Below are 23,019 nucleotides of genomic sequence, written 5' to 3' on the forward strand. Positions count from 1 at the left end.
TGACCTCAACACAAATTAATATCACACTCGTTTTTTTACAGTACAGTACATCTTTTTAATTGTAACTGTATTTTATGAATTAATATGAAATCAATGACTAAAAAATGCAGCCATATTTTTATGAATTTTAACTTTTTTTCCACTTATGTAAGAGTACGAAAACGTAGAAAAAATATTTTATTGTACATTTAGAACAGATAGGACATTTGTGATTAATTGTGAGTTAACTATTATAGTCATGCGATTAACTCTTTTACCGCCAAAAACGTTTATATATATATATATATATATATATATATATATATATATATATATACTAAAATCCAAATGAATGCCGACAAAAACGTTAATTGACATTTACTACGTTTATTTTTCTCAATGGGCAGTGGAAGTTGTTGCGCAGCTTGTTATTATATTTGGATTATTTGTACTTTTTACATTCCCAGCACTTTGAAGCAGGTGATTCAATTGTCACTGATCAAGGGAAATTGAAACCGTTAGGCAGCTAGTGGAAAAATAGCAAACAGACTTTTAATTATGTCTGACTGAATTATGGTAAGCCAGATTCAGTGTCATGTCTCTAGTTGATGGATTCCTCTCACGCTCTCATGCTACCATTCTCTCGTCTGTCAGCTCTCTAGTGCCCCTTGGCTCTGATTGTATTACTCATTCTTGTGGATCATCTGTCATTTCCACTCACTATGAAACATGGCCACATCTCACGACAAGAGAGAAGAAGGGAGATTCCGTATATACTCACCGGTCAAAAAATTAGGCACAACTGCTTTGCCTTTATCGAAACAATGCTCGGTTCTAAAAAAAAATAATGAACACATTAGTCCTTAGTCGTCAATCACTGCTAGGACTCAAGAGTGTAAATATCTGCCGAAGAATAATCATTTGCGAATTTTTCAGCCACCATGTTGATGAGCGTTGGCTTTTGGCAAGGATGGTGAAATGTTGTTTTAAACAGACCGCTTGCCACAGACTTTGGGTCATCAGTGTGGTCATTAAGCAGACCGTAATGGGCCATGAGAGAGGCTGTTTTGCTCTGGCTTGGAGCCGGATGACCTGCGGATCACACCGCTATTACCAGCTAACGGATCGCACCATTATGTCTCTGATGGAGGGGAACATGACAAAATTCTGGAGAAGAGTGGGGGGGGGAAATGGTTACTTTTCTGCAAAGTAGCATATGTCATGCGAAAACGTTTTTTTACCATAAATCATGTTAGAAGCCAATGACAATAAAAATGTAAAAAAAAAAATGTATTCGCATTATTTGATACAATAGATTCAAGAGTCAACTCATTTACTTAAGATAATTTTCCACTTATTAGCATAAAATTAACAACAGCGGCAAAATATGATAAACTATTCGCTTTCATCTTCGGTAGCAGGACAACATTCATCTTGCGTTCTATTTTAAAATTAAGTCAACATGACGAATGGCATGTCAGCGGCGGAGACGTACTGAGGTGAAATGATCTCTCACCAGGACAGGCCCACCATGCCCTTGCATAGTGACCTTTTGTCCAATTCATCAATAATGCCAGTGTTTTTTCTCAAACTCATTTATACTGCAGGATAGGCGACGTCATAAGGGCGATCTCAGTACATGCACATCGTGTTTTCAGACACATCCACATATTTTTGTACAATATGATTAATGATCAGGTTGGCGTGGGTTCACTCATCTACAGTATATGTTGCAATTCAACCTTGTACTGGCAGACCACACACATAAGGCAAGGTATGTTGCCTCAGAGAAAGAAAGTTGGATTCTTGATGGCTGCTCTTAACACCAATTGACAGGATAGGGTGCTGAGACGTTGAGAGGAACCAGTTGAGGTGGCTCGGGCATCTGGTCCGGATGCCTCCTGGACGCCTCCCTGGGGAGGTTTTCCGGGCATGTCCTGCCGGCGGGAGGCCCCGGGGACGACCCAGGACACGCTGGAGAGACTACGTCTCTTTCGGCTGGCCTGGGAACGCCTTGGGATCCCGTCGGAGGAGCTGGGTGAAGTGGCTGGGGAGAGGGAAGTCTGGGCTTCCCTGCTAAAGCTGCTGCCCCTCCGCGACCCGACCCCGGATAAGCGGAATTGAAGACTGACGGATGGACGGTGCTGAGACTTGGTGAGCGGCCACTTGCTCTGAAAAATCCAAGAGTCTAAAGAGAAAATCTCACCTAAAGAAAGATGACATAAAATCTGAATTTTGATTTTTGTACTTGGGCTGTCACTTGAAAGTGGAAGTCTTCACACAGCCTAACTTCTATGTCATGGTGGAGGTGGTAATATCTAAAATTCCCAATGATTCGCCCATATGTACATTTTTTAGAGCGACAGCTAAGAAAAAATTGTGAAGGGTTGGCACATACTCAAGAGTCTCAACAATGTGTATACTGTAGAATTAATTAATAAGTCAATTTTCCATTCTGTCACCTTGGTGAAATTTTTCAAGTACAGTAAACACATGCCACCAGATAAGGTATCAAACCTGAACTACACGTTACTCTATTAATTTAAATTCAAAAGACAGGAAGTCAAAATATGTTGTCAAGCAGTCTCAACAGCCGACACTATCAATATGGAATGCTATTAACACCACACTCAATCAAGTCTCAAGTAGTTAAGCCTGATTTAAAACGTCACCTCAATTTCATATCTAAATGATTCACCAGTTAATGACCGACATATTTAATATTTTCTCTCTTGAAAGAACCCAGTATGATGTCTAGTAATGGGGTGCTAATATGTATATTGAACGCCAAGGGCATTGAGGCTTTTATCCTTGTCCAAATGATTTAAAAGGGAGTAAAACTGAACTCTTCAATTGGCATTTTTATTAAAGCCAATAACAAAATTGGCATTAAACCTGAAATTGGTCTTCATCCTTCTCCAAGTATAGCCTCTGAAACAAGATGGCTTGACACGAGAGGGCTCACATGCTTTGCCAAATAGGGGAGGGTTCCACTTTGTTGCAGAACTGCAGGATTTGATTAAACTCATCCACGAAAATTTGTCGAATGTATTATTTAAGTGGGTTAGCCTAACCCCTAACCCTATTGATGTTTATTGCCACTCAAGTGTGAGCAATCTACAACATGACATTTTAAGCAATAGTGTGCCCCTTTCGGCACCAGCAAAATGAGAACAGGACATAAAATGTAGATGCAGTATGAGAAGAAAATTAGTACTTTAAAAGGGATACTCTTATGCGTGTGTATCTCATGTCGGAGCCTGCTCGGTCTGTGTCAATCCAATGGCAGCGACATGTACGCAAGCCATCGCTAACTAAGCAGCTGGTCCACCCCACGGGAGTCATTAGCAGTGAAGCTCATCCTTTTGTTACACAACGCAGTTTGTGTCTCTCGCTCCTGAGTCCAACCCCGGGGCCCATCGTGTTCCCCCGCACACCTGGCTTTTCCCCCTCCATCTTTGCTTTTGCTTTATTTGGCTTCCATGAGTGACTGCTCTCACACAAGGATGGATAAATACGATCAGGAGAGAAGGGAATCGGCATGACAAGGAACATGACTTGATGAGCCCAAAAAAAAAAAAAAAAAAACGTTAAAAAGATGACGCTTGGAGCGGTTCATTATTTTGTTGCTGTTTCCATCATCAAAAGTTATAAAGGTTGGAAGAACAACCAATCAGTCTCAACTCTTTTGCAGGGGCTTGGTATGACTTGTAATGGTATTCAATCATCACTTCTATAGTGATAAACGTAATTGTCAGTAAGGTGGGGCTTTAGGACCCAGATGCGGGAAGGCAGAGCAAGGAGGCCGAGGTGTAGTCCAAGAAAAAAGGTTTTGATTTCTAATCAAAAAGGCTATCTTCAAAGTACAAAATAAATTGAACTAACAAAACATGAATCTAAACATGGCTAAACAACTTAGGCAAATCTAACAGCATGACGTGGTTCCTGACAAGGCAAAAAAAGGACAGCGTGACGTGGAGACAGACTTACAACAACAGCAACAATGAACCGACAAAGACAGGGGGGAGACACCTGACTAAATACACTAACACTAATGACATAACAAGACACACCTGGCTGAGGGCACTGATTGGATGACACATGAGGGTAATGGGGACACAGGTGGAAACAATCAGGAGTCAACTTTCAAATTAAAACAGGAAATGACAAGACAAGGGGAACACACAAGTAAAACAGAAGCTAAACGTGACAGGAACTAAACATGACTAGAAATAAACATGACAGTAATGAAATGGAAAGAACGTAGAAAGTGGTGCTGTAAAAATACCGTCAATTATAATCAAGAGGGTTCAAGGTTTTTTTTTGCATTTCTTTAACATTTTTGCACAAAGCTCTGAGCCATGTAACAATCGTCACTTCTCATCCCTACTAATACTCCGTGTCAAACTATTTACAGTACATAGCTCAAACCGCTTGCATACCATGCGGAGGACCCTGAAGTCAGATCATTATCTGTGCTGCGTTAAACTGTATGGTTACAATTTCTTGTATTTCCTTGAATTCTTAGAATCATAATTCAATGCAAGACAAAATGCCCACCGCCTCTCTGCGGTTAAGCCATCGGAAGAGTCACTTGTATCAAAGATTCCTTGCGCCTTTCCTTAAATCACAGCATGGCTGCAAGTCTGGAACTGGCTCATACACAAAGACCCCCCACTCGCTTGCTTTGGCCCAGAAACATCTCCGCTCAGCCAGCCCACATCAACCCCAAAAAAAATCTCTTTATGGTGGCTCAAATTTGATCAGATATATTGACCCTTTTTATTCGGTTGTATTTCACAGTCTTATCAAAGAGTTGGTAAATTGTATTTAAGTACCAATAGATGGGTTTAGCCAGTAATAAAGACGCTCACCCAAAGGAATTGAATGGTTTTCCAAAAGACATATTCCCTGTCTCATCCATATGAGACAGAACATTATGTATAATTGATCCCTAGAGTGGGACGCTTGAGAGAAAATACATATTTCCTTTTTGGAAATGTTGTTGTGCTCCTTATTCTGGGAAGATTAACGTCCTTTCTTGGCTTGCCGACTTGTCTTGGCTGTTACTCAACTCTGTTGGGAATTGGGAGGATTCTTCCCACTGCACAAGGGTCATCCCTCCAGGATTCAATGACAACTGAGGCCACTATTGTGAATTAAGTCAATTGTATGGGTTTTGGAAGTGACTTCTTCTGAATGACCAACATTTTGGGGAAAACTGGTCCATTTGTCATAATTTCATGATTTTTTTCTTTAGGATGATTGATAAGGATACAAATATAGTAGACTTTATTTAAATACAGTACATTGACAGATAATTTACTGTACCTAATCTCTTCTATAAACCTCAAATCCCTCTAGGTAGCCTTTGGCACTTGTTTTTACGAAATCGTGAATTACTTCTTAAATTCCTTTTATTAGCCTGTTATCACCAAGGAAGCTATTCAAAGCATGTTGAAGAAATGCACTGTATTTTCTAATTATTGTAATTGATTAATGGCAATGCCATTTTTGAAGTATAGTAAGTTCATAAAGTTAATCAGCTCTGTGACTCTGTTCAGGAACCAAGGTCATGTTTCCCATTGAAATAAATGGAAATGCAATCAATTAATTCCAGCATCAAAACAAAGTTATCTTATTTTTCATAGATAAAAACAAATACTGCACAGTATGGAAATTGCTGAAGTCTCCCGTCTTTCTTATTTTTCTCTGCGGCGTTGGCAGGATCACACCTGAGAATGAGGCACTTCAAAGAAGCCTCACCAGTGGGGAAACCCCGGTCAGCGCGCTGGCTCTCATCACCTTTTTTCTCTCTCGCCCACCTCTCTTCCTTCGTTTTCTCCGTGCCGTCGACAGGATCACACCCGAGACTGAGGCGCTTCAAAGCAGCCCAGTCTTGTAATACCACTATTGCTAGCAGGTTTCACTTTCTTTGGAGCCATACTGAGGGATAATTTAGCGCAAAGAAACGAGGAAAGAAGAAATAAATGCAATGTGTGACACAGAGTCAAATATTTTTATGTGAGGCAAGAAAATCGCATACTGCGCCTTTCAAGGCCATGCAAAGACTGTCAACTGAAAATAGTGACGGCTCTATGATTTCTTTGAAACATTTCTTCATAAACTAAATTGTTCGTTAACCATGTCCGTAGGTGAAGTAAAAATCCCATCATGGAAATTGTTTACCTGCCTGTTGAATTGAAGGGTTTGTACTTTTTGGACCTGGTTTTGACACCTTGACCATGTTCTTTCGTAAACTGAGGTCTCACTATCGATGAGTTATTTTTGACGTTTTCATTCTAACTAACAGTTTTTATCGATTCTAGTGACTCTCATTGTACCCAAGGGGAAGACAAAATGTCGTCCTCATGCTCATTGAATTTTTTTTTTCAATTTGACATTGTTGATCTCCCGACATCCCAGGCCAGATCTCCAGAAGTTCTTTCTGGCTCTGCTAAGAATCCACTTGTGGACTTTCCCCCACAATTGAGACATGGCATTGATCATTAACTTCAACTAGCTAGCTAGCTAAACATTATTTTGTTATTTACACCAATGAGCAGACTTTTTTTCATGTAGGCTATGCCAGTGACAAACACAAGATCGAAGTAGCCACTGACCCAACGAGAGGCAGTCTGAGGTAAGAAAGTGTTACCACGAGAAATGTTGTTGGCTAACTTCATGAATTATAAAAGCAGCATGCCAGACCAAGCATTCGTATCAGCTTGAGTTAGCGTATTTTCACGACTATAAGGTGCGCTTAAAAGTTTAAAATGTTCTCAAAAATCAACGGTTAGCTTAATAGTGAGGTGCGCCTTTTGTGTACACCGAGTTCCAAAGTCTGTAGATGTTTTTGCACAACTTCAATAAGCGCTCCGTTTGACTGTCTGTGTGTGAGCATTTCTGCTGACACATTGCTTATTTAGATACAGGAAATCAGGCCCTGGTTGAAGACTGGAAGACATGAGAACCCGAAAGACTCAACTGAAAGATGACCATTTGCGAGGAGCCGCACGGAAACGAGACCGACTCTGACAATAAGACAATGACGAGAGGGAACCCTCATGGAAACCTGGTACCGCAGCCACTCCTGACTCCAGTCATCAAAACCGTTTTCAATCTTTATCTTTTAGATTGATTCTGGCTCCAGCCGGCATACTTATGAAAAACTGCTCTACAACAACCACCTCTGGAGAAGTGGCAATTACTTTCCATTCCAAAACACGAGTCGCCAACAGTCCTACTGCTTGTTCTGAATCTCAAGTTCTCCATCCCTGATAGGCTTAAGATAATACAGCCAAGAACTGAGAGGAAAGAATTGAGGATGGACTGTCCAGCTTCAAAGATTCAAGTAATGGACTAAGTATCTGAGGTGTGTAAAATCCGCCTCTGTGGTGCACTTCAGGTTTCAAAAGAAGATAAAGGCAAGTGAAATACATATCAAGGGCGGTGAAGGAGATAGGCAGACTATTGTGGATGTATCTTCAGAGAACAGCTTGGTCGGATATTGTTTATAAAAAAAAAAAAGGAGATGTAATATATTCATAGTTAACGCACATGGTTATGAAATAACATATACTACAGATGAGAAACTGTACGAACCCGGAAATTATATCTCAAGCATCTTGGATGCAAGAGAAAATGAATGCTTCTTAAGACATTCTCAGATCTCTACCATTTGTTTCACATCATTCAGACTTGATAAAAGTGCTTTCCAACAGCAATCTTAAAATGGAAACTGATGTTGAAGTCGTTCTTTTTTAAAGCACAGATCATTAGCCATTATCTTCACCTTAGATCCTCCTCAATTTAAGACTGATTTTGCCTGCTAATAATGAAGTAAGCTACAAGTAAAGTCAGCCGGCGTTAAATGCAAGCCAGATTCTGGTGCAGTGCATATAATATTTAACAACCTCCATATGAATTATGTGTCCTGTTGGAGTTGTGATGAATATGGGAGAAGGTAAGGTTGATTAGCCCAAGTACACTTGCAGGCCACAAAATGTGATCATACGTATATACCACCTTTACCAGATTTCAACAGTTTCCATAAGCCTAATCACAGAATCCTCATTGGAACTTCTAAATCTTGTACACAAATTCAGGCTCGTACCCTGCCAGAGATTCAGAGATACCATTCACAAGCAGATTCAAAACTAATCTGACCTAAGAGTCACAAAGCAGAAGTTGGTTCTATACGGGCAAAAGAGTAAGCCAAGTGTAGCACTACATCAATACATTTAATAAAGCGCATATATTGTCAGGTCTTTACTTTATGCCACTCTACCTAACAAAGTGACCGACAAATGTTTCTGTAGAGAGCGGCTCTTGTGCTCTGTCCGAAAGTACAATATGGCAATTTAATCTCAGCCATCGCTGCCCGTGGAACATTGGCGAAAAGCAAGAGGAGAATATAAATAGGACATCAGAGACTAATGGAGCTCATTTTAGGCGAATAATATGACCTACAGTATTTCAGAGAGAATCGAGGATAATCAATTAAGAGCTCCTTTAGTGAAGGCACCGACTTTAATTACTCTGCGAATGCGATTATTCTCTCAGTTGCGACCTACCGCCCAAGAATAGGTAGATATTATACTTGCAACATTAAGAGTGCTGGCTCATTCGGGCAGTAGTCCAAAGTGCACGAGACAGGAAAATTAAGTTTAAGTTAAGTTTTGGTCCTTTCTCGGGTTTCCTGACGGCCTCACGACTCTGGCTGGAAGTGTTCGGTTTAGGGAAACGGTGTGGGATTTTTATTTTTTTTATAGGTTTTAGGTGAACTAATGCACGCACGCACACATTCACCCACATACAAAAAATATATATATACAAAAAAATATATATATATATAAAAATATATATATATATAAAAAAAAGGAGAGCAATGATGATAACATGTCAAATCGGTAAAATTACCGAATGAACAATATTGAGCCCTCCAGAAAAAAAAAAAAAAAAAGGAAAATTAAGTTTAAGTTAAGTTTTGGTCCTTTCTCGGGTTTCCTGACGGCTTCACGACTCTGGCTGGAAGTGTTTGGTTTAGGGAAACGGTGTGGGATTTAAATTTTTTTTATAGGTTTTAGGTGAACTAATGCACGCACGCACGCATTCACCCACAGACAAAAAATATATATATACAAAAAATATATATATATATCAAAAAATATATATATATATATATATAAAAAATATATATATAAAAAAAGGAGAGCAATGATGATAACATGTCAAATCGGTAAAATTACCGAATGAACAATATTGAGCCCTCCAGAGAAAAAAAAAAAAAAAAAAAAAGGGAAAATTACGTTTAGATATGTTCTCCATTATACAGAAAATTTGCATTTGCCTGCTTACATTTTGTTTTTGTGTTAGTACTGTAGTAGGGATGCAATCTGTGTGAGGACCAGTCCAAGAAGAAGAAAAAAAAAATCATGTTAAAGGGCATGACTTTGGGGTGTTAAAGCTTTATATCATTGGATTGACTGAATTCTTACTCCTCCCGCAAATGATTCAAGAAAAAAAAAATAGCCAAAGTTAAATGACTCGACAGATGGATTATATCCCTGTTGTCCAATTCACTGCATGTAATAGGTAGGAGTGTGTGATAAGTGTGTCGAGCATTTTCTGTGGGCGGGGCCAAGATCACATCAGCCTCTCTGCTATTAGGAGCCATTAGGGAAAAAGGCTGACTAACTGTTCTGTAATGACCTTGCATCTGTTTTGGATGTGTGTGGTGGTAGTCGCGCAAGTGGTAATAAAGAAAGGCGCGGGCTTTCGAAGACGCTTAAGAGATTTAAGGTTAATTGCTTGCAGTAGCAGTCAAACTCAATATGCTGATCAATGGTCTGTGCATCCTCCAAGTTCATTTCCTCATAATTACACTACATGCGCCCGGCCGATGCATAAGTCTGTCATCGTTAAAATCTCGAGAATGGGCGGGGCAAGTGAGTGCTGAGCGATTGAATGTGAAAAGAATGAAAGGAAAATCAATGCGAAGTTGTTGTTTAGTATTCATTAGCAGCCAACTTGAAATAATAAAACACTGGAATCTCGTGACGTAAATAAGCGGTTCAGAAATTTAAAGGTTAAAGTGGCTGAATGGTTGAATAATGTGGCACTTTTCAATTGAGCTGTACATTTCTATTTCGGAGATTCATTCGATAGGTGATTTTCTTTTTTATCACTAACCTTATAGCATCTAATGCAAAGGCTGAAATTTAAAAGTACCAGCTTGGAGCTCACATCTCAACAGCATAAAAAAAAAAAAAAAAAAAAAAGTTTTGTTTTGCACTTATCCACAAATGCCATTTCAATTCCCATTCATTTAAATCAAATGTCCAATCAAATGAATGGAAAAGCTTGTTAATGACAAACATAACAAACCCTTTCAAAGCGGTTTAGCTCATTAGTTTAGCTTCAAACCTTTTGGACTGCAGCGTAACACAAATATTAGTCATGTGCGGGCACACGCGTGCACACGCGCGCACACACACACACACACACACACACACACACACACACACACACACACAAGATGGTGCATGTTTTCACTGACGTGTGTACTCAAGTTACCGAGTATAATCCTTGGCCTTTACCATATGCCTGTAGGTCTTTCAAAAAAATGTCAAATTAAAACAGAAGAGGGGCAAATAGCTGTCTGCAGTTTGATTAGCTTGTTTTCAGGCTGCACAACACACACACATACACATTTATACAGCAACAGAATAGCGAAGGTCTGTGCTGAAAAGATAATTATTATAAAAGCACCGTTATTACATTGGGTGCATTATTTTTGTAATAAAAAAAAAAAAAGCCACTTCCGCAGGGTGCTAGTGGTTGAGGTATCGGAAAAATTAGAACGTGTTGTATAATCGGAGTTTGTTGTGGGTGTGTAGTGTGAATCAGGTGTTTGTCTATGTAACCAGATCTGAAGAATTTGCAATAACAATGCATTAAATTAATTAATATATGGTCTAATGTCTCAATGTGAGCCTCCTGGTTTTATGTATTTTTGTTGAAGATTGCACGCAAAAGGCACCCCGAGATTTGATCAAGCCAGCAAGCAGGTCAAAAGATGCTCGTTGAAAGGCCATTTCGTAATTGTTAAATTCACATGATCTACAACGTGATCATATCCCTTTTCCAATCTTTAATTTAGTGATCCTCAAAGGATTCTTTTTTTTTTTTCCTTTGACATGATCAACTGAACTCAATAACCTTAGCTTCTCAACATTCATAATTCATGAATGAAGATATGAAACTGCGGTGTAGATTCTAGCGGGAAACATTTGCCATGTGAACGTTTACAATGTTGTAAAAAGCAAAAAAAAAAAAAAAGCACAAACATTTTTTTATTTTCCCACCCGCCATCTTTAAAACATAAAAGACATGCAAATAATGTTGTGAGGTTCAACTACTGCAGTTGTTCTCAAATGGGGGTACGGTACGTAAAGGCACTCCAAGGGGTACGGGAGATATTAAAATAGATTTCAAAAGTATATGTAAATCCTTAAGAAAAATATAAGTCCAGAAAATGTATTTTACATTCAGTAGGGTATCCTAAAAACCCAGCATCTCCCCCATACCAGAATGGTTCAACCCAACTTGGTTTAAAAGATATTTCACAGGGCGTCCGTCACTGAAAAAAAGTTGAGAACCACTGAATTACTGTATTTACTAATTAAACTCAACACTATTTAATTTACAAACTCATCGCCAACCATGCCACATTTAAATTGGGCTTTCCACAGAGCAAATGGGCAAAGTGATGGATCAGACCTGCCCAGACCTGAACCCCCTCCAACTTAACTGTCCTGCCAAGCTGAGCTTGACCTCTCTTCCCTCTCTGAGAAGGGCTTGTGTGCAGGCTGGCAAATGCATCTGAGGACAGTTGGTAACAGAGGTCACCATGTGGTCACTGTCCTGCAGCGAGTCGGAGCAAGATCCAATCTGCTGGCTTGCTTTGTCACATTTAGAAAAGAAAAGCAAACAATAAGAACAGAGGAGACAAATTGGTAAACCAATCATTTTTTTACAATGGTATATGTAGCTTGAGATTAACTCTTTCACTGCCATGGACGTTAAAAGACGTCAAGTAAAAACCTACGGAGGGCCGCCAATGACGTTAAAAGACGTCATCCAATTTATTTATTTATTTTTTTGAAACGGGTGGAAGAAAGCCTTGGCCAGCTGTGGTGAAAGTTTCAAGCAGATCTAGTTAGCCTAATGACTATTTTTGGCCCCTAGATGGCAGCAATGACTCTCTTTTGACAAGATTGGGTAGGCGTCAGTAGAAGACGTGAGGCGGAGCTAGAGGGGACAATGGCTGGGGAAGGGGAGAGAACATGGCGACCGGTTGCAAGCAGCTCACGCTGGAGCAGTTTTTTTCAAAGACGAAAAGCATCGACCAACGCTAAAGAGCACATTGATGACGACGATGATCATCATTAATGATGATGATGATGGTGACTCCGAGGTTGGAAGCATTGACGCGGCAGTAGAAGACGTGAGGCGGAGCTAGATGGCTGAAGAAGCGAACAATGGCGACTGGTTGCAAGCAGCTCACACTTGGGAATTTTTTTCAAAGACGAAAGGCATCGACCAACGCTAAAGAGCACATTGATGACGACGATGATCATCATCGATGATGATGATGGTGACTCCGAGGTTGACGCCGAAGTTGGAAGCGCTGACGCGGCGGCTATGACGATGTCATAAAGGTTCACGGGCTAGCGATGCTAACACCGGAAAACGCGGAGTACGCTCAGGCGGACGTTCAATCGGACGACGAAGAGTGCCCCGAGTCCAATGCATATTCATCAGAGGAGTGTGTACAGTCTGTTACTTGCTATTCCCCGGAAAAAAAGGCCGTCAAGAAAGTGTAACGTCTGCACGCGAAATGGACAATCGAAGTGAAACGTATCTGTTGTGCAAATCCTGCTCCGTCTCCTTGCACGCAGGGCAGTGTTACAAAAAGAAAAACTGTATTTGAAACATCCACATAATTGTAAATAGTACCACAGTTGCACACATTTGTAAATAGTTTGCGAAATTGTTTTGTCTAATTGTTACACTGTTAAATGGAAATAAACGTATTTTGCAATCTAAAAACACTTTTTCATTGTTGGTGGTGGTGTATTACAGAAGTAAAGCACTATTTAGGTGTTTGTGGCATCATTCATGGACAAAAAGAAGTGCACAATTCACTAGAGTGCATGAAATAACATCGTTTCACAAAAAGCTCTTTTTCTCCGCCTTTTGTTTCAAAACAGAGAATTTCGGTGAAAGTAACCATTTTCTATTGTTGATTACTGAAGAACGGAATAAGGTAGAAACAAACTTTTTTTTTCTGATGAAAGATGAGAGTTCAATCTTTCATTTGGTAGTATGTGTGTTTCCATAGTCCAAACAACATTTTCTGTGGACCTTGAAAGATCAGTCAAAATGCTTAAATCGGCTGGCACTGGCGACATCCCGTTTCTGAAAACGTCTGGCAGTGAAAGAGTTAAAGAATATTGATCATCAATTATTTATTTTCTGGAAACTGGTTTGGTAGAGCAAAGGGATAGAGAACAAAAGATTGCCAAAACCTGCCTCCAAAGTGATTGACAACATTTTTGGGTGAGTACGTAACAAACATAACAAAAATGACAAAAATGTTAGACCAGCAACAAGTAAACCATCCTCAATCGTCATATTTTGTGCCACACTGTGGATTTGGAATGCTACCAAGCCATCTAGGCTGGTTCAGTTGCTTGTAAGCCATATTTCCAGAAATCCACGGTCATTAAAAATGGCTGCAGATTTGAAAAATAAATGAAAAAAATATGCCCCTCCAAGATTGGGTTTCATGCCAATTTTGGTTGCTACCAGGTCCCCAGCAATGAGTTTCAGAGTCTGATTTGGGGCAGTAGAGGATCTAAAAAAAAAAAAAAAAAAAGTCAGAACACGCACAAAATTAGTTGTTGGTTATGCGCATAAAACATATTTCGTTGCTGCCATGGACATGTGAGAACATTATTACATGGACCCCCTTCAAAAAATTCATTTCATGCCATTTTTGGGTCCTGCTAAAAATGCCAAACATAAATTCGTATTCAATCTATGCATACATTTCCTCAGTGTGATTGCATTTGTGCTTAGTCAACAAGAATGACAACAACAAAAAACCTGGATTGCGCACATAACTGGACTTGGAGCAATGATTTAAAAAAAACATGTTCAATTATTTGTTCATATTCTCTCAAAGTTCAGTTGCACATACGTAGACCGCCTTGACATCTCGAACATCGACAAATTAAGTTTAGGAATCCAACAGGAACACTTGATTATAAAGAGGAAAGAAAAGGTCAGGCAATTCATCAGCCGCATACCTGGTCATTACAGCAACACCAATGGAATCTGTGACAAATGAACCCTTCTCGCTTTAATGGACTTGGCCTTCTGCTATTCCGAGCACACCGTGCAGAGTGACAATAAGAGTCAACAAGGCCCACTCGCTGGCTTGTAGAGATCCGGAACACCTCTCGCAACCTCTTCAGCCAAGACCCGGGAATTAACAAGCACCCACTTCGAAGCAGAGTGTACACGGGCTAATGGACGAACATGTGGGAGGAAGATGATCACTGAGAGAATTTGTATTATGTAACCTGACACAATAGTAGATAATGACAAGATTGCAGCGTGTTGGCTTTTAATTGGTGCTGATATGATACACAACAAACTCTGTAGTGTTGATTATTTTGAGTTACTGGGTGTTGTTTGAACAAGCATTATGGGCGTTAAATGTACACTTCCGATTTTACTGTGTACTGAAAGATTACATGTATTTTTGTATTCTTTTGCGTGTTCAAATAAATCAGAAATGAGATCAATGAAGAAGTTCCTTGCAAGTTTTTATTTTATTTTAGAAGCTCCTAAAAGACAGAATCAAGCTCACTTAAAAATTGATGAAAAGCTCCAAGTGTGTGTCTAATAGTGAGTGAATCTTCAGCATCTTTATAGAAAAGGTCTTACATTGTGACCTGTCCCCGCCCTCCTTTGAATCCTTAGCTGAGTTGTGATACGAAGCAGATAAAAGTTTCTGACAGAGTTACTTCCAGACTTTGGAGAATTAATGTGGACAGGCCTTGCTCTTCGGACTTTTAGACTTTTACGACATGATGACCGATGACCAGAAACTCTGACAGTATTTTAAACATACCCTTCAGATAAATCAACAGAAACCTTTTAACACATTCCTTTCTACGGAAAGAGAGAGGACAGCGTTCAAACAAAGTTCAAAGAAATCATTATCACATCCTTATTCATCTGGTGATTGAGTTAACATAGTAATATCTATATCTACACATGTAAAACTAAATTCAAAACAGTTAAAATATAAATTGAAACAGTTAAATGTCAACAGTACCTATGCATCTTTCTTTGCATCATTCCAACAACCTACTCTACCTTTCTCACTGACTGCCCTCTTTCACTTTCCTTACAATCCCCATAAGCACAAAAGTGAGGCCCACAATAGAAGTAATTACCGCATCATTCAGCCAAAGTGACAAATGTCACATGACCTGAAGTCAGAACAGTTGTCACCTCACATGCATTTATTTGTAAAACATAATCCTCTCCCTAAGCCGGCCATCATTAAAAATCAGGAAAAGCATGAATGTGTGTGTAGGCTGTGACAGGTATGTATGCGGAAGTGGTAGCCATGTCCGGAGCAGAAGGGTCGTATGGCGTGCCCAACACTAATTACAATGATGAATAGCATTGGCTGTGAGTTCAGCTAGTAGCGGTTTTATATGGCATCTGTGACCCGAACCAACAGCATACATGAAGGACAAAGCATGCAGAGGATTAAGACAAGGACAAAAATTTTGGGGGTAATTTAGTGCATAGAGAGGTCAACTTTTTACAGTGTTTTTATCAACGTAACACATTTGGCATTGCACCCACTCACACTAGAGGTTATTAACCTTGTTGTAGGTACTCAACCCTAGCATGTTCCTATGTGCATTCAATGAACCCTTTTTCGTAAAAAAATAATATATACATATATATTAGTAAGTTTGTGTTGCTAGTTGTGCTGGACTAGATTTGCTCACAGGGTTTAAAGTACTCCGGCAATTTATTTGTTTTTTAAAAAAAAAAGGAGAGCAAGGATGATGTCAAACCGAATGAACAATACTGAGCTCTCCTGAGAAAAAAAAAAAAATAAAATAAAAAAAATAATAATAATAAAAAATAAAGTACTCCGGCACGGTGTCGGAAATTCCGGCAGAGCCACTAGCGCAATGACAAATCCAGTTTACACGTGGGGAATATTTGACACATCTGTCAAAACACGGCCAATGTGGAGAGAAGGCCAACTTCAAAATAAACCTTCGCATACCAAGTAATATGTGGAGCGCAATGCCAATGAATGCTTTTATTTTGAAGTTGTTCCCAGAGTTTTCCAAATGACCAGTCCATCCACGGCAACAAATATTAAATAGTAATTAATGGTTTGATGTCGGTCGAACAATGAATCGCAACGTTGGACACTGCACCACCACTACGCGGGAAAAGTTCAGGCTCAGGATTCTTTTTTTTTTTACTTTAAGCCCTGCGCTTAACTGACTCCCATCACTCAACTCAACTCTGTATTTACTTGAAAACAACCACCAGTTTTCTGAAGATGGAACCCAGGGGCAGCATATACAATGAAAACAGCAGAAGCCCCAGAGTGGAACCCTGTGGAGCACCATACGCTCTGCTATACATGGGAATTCATATTGTGCATATTCGTTCAACCACTTTTTTATTTGGTTGACATAGCTAGTATGAAGGGATGGCCAAGTGGGACATTTTACAGTACACTGCACTTCTTCCAAAATTGAAATTGAAAACTTTCAGTTCATGTGACCTCAGGAAAATCCGATTTTAGTGTTTTGTATCATGTTAGGCCTAAAATAGTGGATATGTGCATATAGCAACTAAGTCAAAAAAATCTGTAGCAATTTTACATATCCGCATAGCTGCCATTTGTAAGTGTCAGAAAGTGAGACGAGGAGCACTCCCCATCATATGCAACATCAAAGGGAGACACGGTGAGCTGGCGTACAATTAAGAACTCTCATCCCTGACACCGCTGCAATCAAACAGGCCGGGAAAACGGGTGGAAATGAGGTCTTCAAATTGCTGCATTAGCACTTGTAAGCTATTGCATTTCTGCTATTCTGCAAGCTTGAGGAATTTCTGTACAGTACATGTAATCAGACTGGAGTCATAGCCAACATACTAGGTGTGTCAGAAAAGTTCCAGGAATGGTTTGATTTTGTTAATTGAGTCTTAGGTGTTTTTCTATCATGCATTTTGTGTGCATTTACAACTTTTTTTTTTCTTTCATTTTTGCTTGTGTTTCTTATGTCATTGTCCAGATGTACCAAACAACATCTATAATATTAGATGCGGACTCTGAATTTAATAGTTTGCTACTTGAAGAGAAGTACACTCCATTTGGATCAATTGGACATTCATCGTTTGCTAAACGACTGACTTAGAAAGAAGTAAAATACTAAAGCAATTACGTGAAATTCAAATAGAGCAAACTTGAGAGTGGACTGATATTATATGATGTTATTCGTGCTAACATTTACAGAGTTAAACTTTAAACGGAAATGAAATTCAGACTTGTTTGAGTAATGCAATATGTTGAAACTTAATATTTTAAGCTACTTCCAAAGTCTGAGCAAAAACAGTCCACATATAGACATAAGCAAAATAACAAGCATGAGAGAGTATGATGTCTTTTAACTCTTTGACTGCCAGACGTTTTCAGAAAAGGGATGCCGTGGGTGCCAGCCGATTTAAGCATTTTGACTGATCTTTCAAGGTCCACAGAAAATGTTGTGTTTGGACTATGAGAACACACATACTACCAAATGAAAGATTGGACTCTCATCTTTCATCAGAAAAAAATAGTTTGTTTCTACCTTATTCCGTTTTTCAGTAATCAACAATAGAAAATGGTTAGTTTCACCTCTGTTTTGAAACAAACGTCTTTTAACGTCTTTGGCACTCCTCCCTAGGATTTTACTAAACGTTATTTAACGTTTTTGGCAGTCAAAGAGTTAAAAAGTTCCTGAGGATACAAAGGAAAAACTATATATATATATATATATATATATATATATATATATATATATATATATATATATATATATATGAACAAACTGATTTGCAGGGAAACTGTGTTTATTTGAGCAAACATGAATGATGAAGTGAGTAATTGATTTAAAAATTGAGATCTGGCAGCAAATCAGGAGCATCTTGGTTGAAAAAAAAAAATCATCCACATGGAGTATGACAGTCCCATTAAATCAGTTTTCAATTTCAGCAACACGTCAACAGATTTGGAAAGAAGCTGCAGCTCCTCATGCAGAGGAAATATCAGCGCACGAGAGAGCGAGTAGATTCACCGACCAAGCAAGAAATTAAGTTGGCACACCAGAATCATACAAATGTCTGTTCTTGTTCCCTAAATACAAGTTTTACTGTATAATACCTTGACAATTTGTTTTGTGTGTTTTATTTTTAGCGGAAAATGGTGAAATCTTTCTATGTAATGAATAACATTCTTCGCAGTAAGAGAACTGGCAGCAGCACTTTGAGGAAAAAAAGTTTTCTATAGGTCACAAACATTACGTTTGTATGCCAGCATGCAAAAATGCTAAGAAGCATATATTGAAATGTACTCTTTTTTTTTAGGCTACTAAATATAGGACACCGTTAATATTTTGAGGGATTTTAATATTTTTATTTCAACATCAGTCACCAGATACTGTGCGGGTTTGGCTCATTATCTTCTTATCTTAGCGTCTCTGTTGCCGCCGGACAAGTTGGGAGAGTAGAGGCCTGTTGCCAGGCAACAACGTCGAGCATATGATTAAAACTTTGATTTCCAATCCATCACACGAGATACTGATGTAGCTTCTTTTCCTGGATGATCTACAGAGCGGCTGGGATGGACTCTTTGCACAACATCGAAGCGCTAGCCAAATTAATTCTCACTGTGAAAAAAAACATTTGGTTCACGAAGAGTTGAACAATCTCAGAATGTCGCAAAAAACGAAAGCTGTTCGGAACCTGACACTGTTCACAGTCAGGATTCCCCTTTAGACTAGATGAAGATGTCTAACTCCATCCGTAACATCAAACAAATGACATTGTACACCCAAGAAGGGTGTTTCCAAACGATTTCATCATCTTGACTGATTCTGATCTGTACAAGATTCTCTCATGTTCTATTCTGAGTGACTATTTGTAAGATAGAGAAATGATTGAGGAGAAAATACATGCATGTTTGAAGCAAAGAGTCTCTAGGAACTGTAACAATGAAGAGTCTCAAGTATCGAGATTCTTAGAACTTCAGCCTCGGGCATTATGGTGATACATGAATGGCACGTTTAGCCCTGACATGGAAGGGAAAAAAGACAGGTGTGCATGTCCATGGGGTTCAATATTCATTTCTCAGTCAAAGCAGCAATCCAAGATTCATCTAAATCACCCAACCAATTTCGTGTGCACGTCGTTCACCAAACCCTTCTTTATTGATAAAAACAAAGGCTACAGAATTGAACCCTGTGGAACACCATACGTTCTGCTCTGTTATACATTTGAGTTCACAGTGCAAATACAGTATTCTTCCAAAGACTTTCTTTTTTTTGTTGTTGCTCGAAATAGTATAAAGAGATTATAATCATAAAGAAATCACACACACCATCACAACAGCCACAAGTCGACTACTGAGTGCACAAAAAATTCCCGCAGTGCAGAAAGGTCAAGAAATTTAGTGCGATTATCCACAGCCAATGACGGCCAAGCGGGGTGTATCGTCATGAATCATCTTAGTCGAGTGTGTGTCTTGACCTCCGCCGAACCACTGACACAGAGTCACTGAACCCCTGGGGTTCGATCGAACCCAGGTGAAGAGGATTTTCGATTTCTAGAAGCCAAGGATTAAAGAACAGTGGCACACAGAGGCTAAAGATAAGAAGCCGAGATCAGATGTTGGGATAAGATTAAGAAGAAAAAAAACTTGCAAGGTGGGATTCAGTAAAGAAATGTGAGATGTCACAGACAGCAGAATGGGACTTAATTGGGCTTATACAAAGACTACAGAAAGACTCTAGGACAGGAGTGAAGGAATCACCAGCCAGAATTATAGCAAAGCCAGGCTGGAATTTGATTTTTTTTTTTTTTAATAAAATAAAAATAAAGTATAGAGAATAGATTTTATAAACTGGTGACAAAGATTAACCTCCACCAAAGTGATGGAAATGTGGAAGTGAGAGCAATTCATTCAATCATGGCTTGGGGCTGCATGTCAGATCCTGGGACAGATTCTTTATTCATGGGCAACATGATGACAACAGCAAAATGAACCTAGAAGTTCCAGAAATCTTGTGTCTGCCAAGTTAAAGGAAGATTCATTTATGCAGTTCATAAATCAAATCAAAACACGTACATAAATTAATTTTAAACTTGAAATATGTAGCCAGGAATGCAGGCTAATGTGGGGACAAAAACACCAGAAAAGGTACCAAGAAAAATCTCAAGTTAAAAAAAGGAATAAATCAATCTACAAAGTTCTGTAAAGATCAAAACTCAAAATAACCATAAAAAAAACAGTAAACAAAACAAAACACCGGGCTGAAAGAAACCAGGAAATTCAGACCCGTCCAGATGTAAACAAAGCCAGCTTCGTTCCTCAAACAAATCTCGTACACATAGAAGTGTTTCAAGACATGCGTGTGTGTCCAAAATATATATTTCACTTTTAATCATTTATTTATTTGGAGTTTTGATATTCCATATGCACTGACCAAGGCTGATTGGATGGTCAATGGGGTACATTGGATGGGCTAATCAAACCCATAAGTCATTAAAGTCATTTGAATGAATTACCGAGAACTCTAAGACGCTGTGGAAACACAAATTAAGAATTCCCTGCGGAACTTTTACAACCAAGAACTCCCTTTACCCAGAACTCAAAAGATCCTGGGCTTATTGAAACGGGCTTTCGTGTGGACGGGGGCCTAAATACGAGCCAACTGACGAGACAACGAGGAGCATCTGGACAAGAGACACAAGGGACCTGATTGACGAGCACAGGTGGAAACAAACGGGCAAGACAGGATACAAGAAACCAACCTAAATATGTAAATCATGACCTCGGGAGTTTTCTTGTAACTTGAAATTTCCACCCAAAAATAATTCTACAGAACATGAAAAGTTATCAGACCAGCAATTACACTATCCAACAAATACATATTACGAAACAGACAGAGCCCTATGATAATATTTACAACAAACTGTAGTTTAATTGGTGAATGGGAATTCCCTTGGGCACACTTCTATTGGTTCTGAGTGGGCGTGCTGCTGCTGCGATTGTGGTTCCCACTGAGGGGCCGACTACGCGATGGTTGAAGAGGGATTGAAGCCGAGTGACTGATTGACTGTTTGATTTAACAAAATTCCTGAGGAGTTGGATCAAAGCAGCGTATCCAGCGGGTCCTACACCCTCTGGGATTGATATCACTTGTACATTGCAATCATCCTCCATAAAAGGCTGACTAGGAGGGCCAGAGACTGACTCACTGAACCCCAAGTTGAAAAACACTATTCTAGCAACTGACAACATTCCCCAAAAAAATGTTCACTGTAACTTTTTTCTGCATTTTGTTCAGTACAATTGGTACAAATTGGTGGCTATGAATTTATTAACAACAAAACAACATGAGGTCATCGTACGGGTATCAAAGCACCTGAGGATAATCACTATTTTTTATTTATTTTCTTAATATGCACACTGACTTTCTTTTTAATCATCCCCTGATGCCCTTGTTTTATTGCAATCACAGAATAAAGTCTTTGCTGCAGGGAAAGTCTTCCGAAATACCCAGGATCAGCTGAATTTAATTAGGGATGTCTTAAATACACCCCCTAAATATACATAAATAAGGGCATGTTTTATGGATGATATCCATAATTTATCCTCCGAACAACTGGAGTACTGCAAAATGCTGAGAAATGGTTCTCTAGAAAAGAAAAGAAAAAAAACTATTGTGGTCATGTGATCAGGTTGGGCCACCTCAAATATTCACTTGCTTCCTTATGACACTAAGGGATTAAAAATATCAGGGTTGGTCGGGGTTCACCGTGGGGGCCTGCTGTGCCCCGTTTTTCTGAGTTGGGCTTGGGTCGTCGGCCGTGCATGCCAGATCCACCACACCAGCATCTACTGAAACTCAAAAATAATTTGCTTTTCCCACCAGTCGTTGAATCAGTGGAGGTTGGAGTTTGTGGATCTCACTCTGCTTTGTCTATCTTTCCTTTAGTCTTTCCTCTGGTCCTTTAATGTCTCCCTGATCCGGTTGGAATTCCGATGTATCTGAGGTTGGTTCGTTCAATATTGTGGATCTCACTTTGCTTCATCTATCTTTCCTTTAGTCTTTCCTCTGGTCCCTTGATGTCTCCCTGATCCGGTTGGAATTCAGATGTATCTGAGGTTGGTGAAAGATTCGATATGTAACTGTTGGTGGAGGAGGTGTCTGTGGATCTCACTTTGCTTCATCCATCTTTCCTTTAGTCTTTCCTCTGGTCCCTTGATGTCTCCCTGATCCGGTTGGAATTCAGATGTATCTGAGGTTGGTGAAAGATTTGATATGTAACTGTTGGTGGAGGAGGTGTCTGTGGATCTCACTTTGCTTCATCTATCTTTCCTTTAGTCTTTCCTCTGGTCCCTTGATGTCTCCCTGATCCGGTTGGAATTCAGATGTATCTGAGGTTGGTGAAAGATTCGATATGTAACTGTTGGTGGAGGAGGTGTCTGTGGATCTCACTTTGCTTCATTTATCTTTCCTTTAGTCTTTCCTCTGGTCCCTTGATGTCTCCCTGATCCGGTTGGAATTCAGATGTATCTGAGGTTGGTGAAAGATTCGATATGTAACTGTTGGTGGAGGAGGAGTCTATGGATCTCACTTTGCTTTGTCTTTC

The 23,019-nt window shown here is 39.4% G+C and overlaps 1 protein-coding gene across 1 annotated transcript in view; it reads right to left on the reverse strand.

The window, feature by feature from the left end:
• col9a2 (procollagen, type IX, alpha 2) overlaps nt 1–23,019 on the reverse strand; it is a 117,136-nt gene that overhangs the window by 83,461 nt on the left and 10,656 nt on the right. The window lies entirely within an intron of this gene.

The sequence above is a fragment of the Vanacampus margaritifer genome, chromosome 17, assembly GCF_051991255.1.
Source record: "Vanacampus margaritifer isolate UIUO_Vmar chromosome 17, RoL_Vmar_1.0, whole genome shotgun sequence".
NCBI lineage: Eukaryota > Metazoa > Chordata > Actinopteri > Syngnathiformes > Syngnathidae > Vanacampus > Vanacampus margaritifer.